Source organism: Primulina tabacum, chromosome 5, assembly GCF_025594145.1.
Source record: "Primulina tabacum isolate GXHZ01 chromosome 5, ASM2559414v2, whole genome shotgun sequence".
In the NCBI taxonomy this organism is placed as follows: domain Eukaryota; kingdom Viridiplantae; phylum Streptophyta; class Magnoliopsida; order Lamiales; family Gesneriaceae; genus Primulina; species Primulina tabacum.
The window spans coordinates 39,332,066-39,337,477 of record NC_134554.1 but is presented as its reverse complement, the minus strand read 5'-3'; positions in this window follow the sequence as shown (position 1 = coordinate 39,337,477).

The following is a 5,412-nucleotide window of genomic DNA, read 5'->3' as shown; positions in this document are numbered from 1 at the left end:
GTGGTTAAAAATAAGTTAATATTGGCAAGATATTTGGAAAATTAGTTAATTTAGTTATTCTCAATTTAATAAAGGACAACCCATTTGACAATTTTATGCAGTAAAAAAAAAAACCATAGCTTGATATAGAATACATGATTTTCTTTTGGAAACTTATAAAATGCATGATTTCATATTTTCAAATGGTTGCATTATTAATAATAATTAGACTGAAGAATTAGTTAATCAACTAATAATGTAACTTTAAAAAATGATGTGGTCATATATGTTCATATAAATTTATGCTATATAAATCGTCCAGCTATAATTCCAAATTGACATAAATTTTAATGCGAGCGTGTGGATCAAAATACAAAAGGTAAAATCTTTTATTTGTATCTATTATCATATACAAAAAACCCATTTGAGATCGTATCGATCAACTTTGTGGGACGGATATCATATCCCACCTTAGTGCAAAACTATTATTTTTTGATTGTTATGTTATGAAAAATATTATGTAATATATGTTGATATAAGTAAAAGTATTATTTTTATGTAAAAAAAATATTATTTTTCAATACTCGTATTGATCGCTCATCTAACTGAGAAATCTTGATATCTTAAGCCTTCAAACTATAATCGTAAAATTCATGCATATGCCACACCATTTCTGAAAGTAAATAACAGGATAAGTGATCACAAGATTTTCATCTTTAATACATATTATTTTTTTAGATATAAAATTCTAATATATGATGAGTAAACTCATCAAAAAAATACAATAGATCCATGACCCATACTTAGTAGATTAAAAACACTCGACAAGCATGTCCAAGCTCAGGTAGCCCGAATGAATCCGTACCTGTAGCGCTCGTACTCGGCACGCCTCATTAAATATTAACTAGCGAGTAGCGTGCAATAATAAAACTTAATAAACCAAAATCAAAACCTTAAACAAAGGAAACAATAACATAATCCAACATAACCATGATATACCCGCTATGCCAACGGTAAACCTGAGTATCAGTATAATATAACTGAAATCGAATAGATGTCTGAGACAAAACCCATAAACAACAACATATAAACCTCATATGGTTGTTGATCTCAACTCCAAGCTAGTCGCTGCCCTGGTCGTTTGATTCGTCCAAGCCTGAACATGCCCCTTGGAATTTGGTATCCAAGATGAAATCAAGAACATGAGCGACAAATTGCTCAGTACGTACAGCATGAGTATCACCGCTCAGTACATACACTATGAGTATACGCACATACATGTGCATACATAAACCATGAACTGGGTATCAAGGATCAAGCGGATATCTCTTACTCAGACTAAGACGCCCAGGGTGCAGCACACTAATCCGCCGAGACAGTTGGTGGCTCACACACTCTAACTAGATGTGGACATGCAATGTCTTGGATAATCGTAGCACGCTAGTCTATCGAAACAATGGGTGGCTCGCGGTACCCGACGTCTAAGAAACATGACCGAGCGACCCTACTAGATCAAGACTATCTCAAAGGATACATTCTCAACATGATATGCAAATGCAGCATATATATCAATGACTGATAAAACATGCATAATATGACAAGTAAATGCAACATATAATCGTGATACTCAGCTGGATATCTCAGTTTGTACTTATATAACCTCTAAAACTGGTCTGGGATACTCGATGTCTACCCTATGTCTTAGACATCACAAGAAACATTAGATTGTTTTCTTTCGTGGAAATACAATTAAAAAATGGAGATTTCTTTGATGTGAACTAAATAAAGTACTAAAACTAAAATTAACAAACACTGAGAAATAATAAATCTAAATGATAATTAAAAAACAAAAATGAATATAATGGAAGGAATAATTCAATCTTACCAAATTATGATTCAAGAGGGTTCCAATATTCAATTTTATCATTGTCATCGGTCGACAAATTATTCATTCATGCAGTTTCAAGCAATTAATCTAAGAATTATAGAGATTACTTTGTGTTATCCTATATGAGATAAGATAAATGATTAAAATTATTGCAATGTTATTTATATGGTGGTATCAGTGACAAATATTTGATAATGAATTATATATTTTTATTGTTGTTGTGTTGTGAGATAATCAGTAATAGATTTTATGGTGATGTTATTTACATTTGTTATTTGGATACAAGATTTAGTATTTTAGGATATTCAATAATATGTCGAGTTTATGTTCTTTTAGCTTTTATATTTGTTGTTTTGGTTATTTATGAATGAATTTACACTTTTATGTCTAATATAAAATCAGTTCATAAATATACTTAATTTTTAACAAGCTTGAATCGAGCTATTAATAAACCAAGCTCGATCCGGACTTGATTAACATGATAAACAAGCTTTTAACGAGTCGGGCTCGAGCTTTTCGCGAGCTTATTAATTTCAAGACAATTCGAGCTCGAGCCTGATGATAAAAGCTCGAATCGAACTAGAGTCAAGCTCGAGCCTCTATCAATCTTAAACGAGCCAAGATCAAGCCTGATATTGTTTGGCTTAGTTTTGATCGTTTACATCCCTACTTGTAACTCAAATCTCGAGTTGCCGCCTACTCCGTGAGCTTTGCGCAACCCTTTCGGACTTTAAGAATAGTTGGAAAATCCTGGAATGCACTGGAAATCAAGATGAAATCTTGCAAATGGTGTATAAATCTAAATCCCCAATTCCATGTATATAGGAGGAGTTCGGAAGCTATGATCCGAGTTCGGAAGCTCTAAACTCACCATGCAGTGACATGTCGCCATCGTCTGCATACCTCATCATACGCGTGACTTTAGAAGGTCCGAACTATGACGTGCCGATGCTTGTTTGACACGATACTTTAGAATCTCCGAGCTGCCTACGGACGTTTGTTCTGGTCTTGGAAGTTCCGATCCTGTTCGGCAGTTCCGAACGATTTTCCGTTGATTTCCAAACTTACTACTGATTAATTACTTCCATTGGCTTAAGCAATGACACTTAATCATAGTTAAACTATACTTTATTGATAAATGACTTGGGTCATTACATTCTCTCCTCATTTAAAAAATTTTGTTCCCAAAATTTCATCTGGTGTAAATTCCAATGGAACTGTAACATTCTATAACTTCCAACAGTGGTAGTTTATCCCAGCGCATATAATTTTCTCTTGTTGTTCTAATAAACCATGCAATTTCGCAAGTCTTACCTTTACTCCCTCAGCTAGGTCCTACCATTTAGTTGTAAGCATCCCTTATTCCTTATGTGGTTAAGAACTTTGCCTTATATAATCCAATGTCTACATAATTTCTTCTCCTTTAGGTGATTAACCACTGATAGTCACGTCTGGTTGGTTATCATTCTATAATTAAGGGTATATCAATGCAATCTACCTTTCTTAATTTTTCATGTGGATAATGAATGTGTACACTTCATAACAATCTATTGTTATTCATTCAAAAAGATTACATAATAAAAAAGTACTTGCAAACTTCTTGTCATTCCTGGAAAGCTCTTGGTTGAGCGCAAAAACTTGTCCTTGACCCTGCGGATATTGATGGGATCTCCCACGGTTGTGATCCTTAAGTCCTAGGTTGAATAGATGCCTCTGATTGTCCTCCTCTGTGAGATCCCTCCATGGATCCTTCTCCAGACTGACTACCATTGTTGGGACATTCATTCTTCAAGTGACCAAAACCTCCACACTTGTAACATGCCCATGTAGCTTTGCGACATTCCTCGGTTGGATGAGGCCTTCTACAATGCTTGCAACGATCCTCTTGCCGGAAAATACCCCGAACTCCACCCAAGCCCGAGGATGACAATGAACCAGATTTCTTAAAAGAATGTCTCTTATTGATCTCAATAGACTAGAACCCCGTCTAGCTTGGATATTCTTACTCCTTGCAATACTAATTTCTTCTTGCATGTAACGATTCACTAGTCTATCATACGAAGTCAGAATATCATTCAGTGTTACCCGATGATACTTTAACGATTCACTAGTCTCTCTTACGCCTATGACACTTTTCGATAGTTGAGTCGCCTTGTTGTAGAGTCAGAAGTTCCATCTCCTTTGCTTGTCGGAGAGCTTGTGAGTCATAAATGCTAGGCAGAAATGTTCCGAACCGAGCGCTCCATGTTGCTGAACTAATGTAGTTGTCGTGGATTTCCACAATTTCCTCCTCTTCCCATGAACCATGAAATCAGTCATTTCTCGCTTAAACTCCTCGTTATGCAGGAAAGCGTGCCATACCTCGGCTGCATCTGAGCTCTCCTCACCAGTAAGAGATGGGGTCCAACCTTGACAAAATCCATAACATTAAGACAATCTCGATGGTGTCTCTTGTCCTGATATCTATGGCGATGATCCCTACGACGATCTGCCAAACTCTCATGACGATCATGGACAGAATCATCCTCGCGATGATCACGTCTGACATTGCCACGACTGTTGTTCTCTCCACAACTTCATCTTCCTGACATCTGAAAGGAAACTCGAATCAGAGTACTATATGCTTCCCAAAATCTTTTGCATCTCTCATATCACCTAAATGTAACGTCCTTACCCGGAAAGCCAACATTAAACATTAAATAGTATGCAATGATAAAACTTAATAAATCATAATCAATACTTTAAACAGCGGAAATGATAACATAATTCGACATAACAATAATATCCCCTATGCCAATGGTAACCTGAGTATCAGTATGTTACAACCAAATTGAATAGTTGTATGAAACAAAACCCATAAAACAACAAATAATTGAGGCGTTGATCTCCACTCTAAGCTAGTTGTTGTCCTGGTCGTCTGATCCGTCTAATACTAAATTTGCCTCGTGCAATAGGGTGTCCAAGATGAAAATAATGGCGTAAGCGACAAATCGTCTAGTACGTACATTATTATTATACAAACATATATGTGCATGCATGAATCATGAATTAGGTATCAAGGATCAAATTGGCATATCTTGCTCAACTAAGGCTCCCAGTGTGAAGCACGCTGATCTCTCGAAACAGTTGGTGGTGGCTCACACATTCTAACTGGACATGGACATGCAATGTCCTGTACACTAATTAGTCGAAACAGTGGATGGCTCACTGTACCCGACGTCTAAAAAACAAGACTAAGCGACCCCACTAGATCAAGGATATGTCAAAAGATACACGATCAACATGATATGCAAATGCCGTATAAATATCATAATAGAAAAAACATTTATAACATGACAAGTAAATCAACACATAATATTCAACTTGATATGTCAGCCGGTATTTACGTATTAATATTTAATCATATTTAAAATATACTTTCCTGATAATTGAACTTTAACTGAAGTTAAGTCATTACAGCACCGCTCCTTGCTGTGGATTCAATTAGCCTTTAACCATACCACCTTAGTTACAAGGTACACCCCAAGTAAATCAAAAAGGAGATA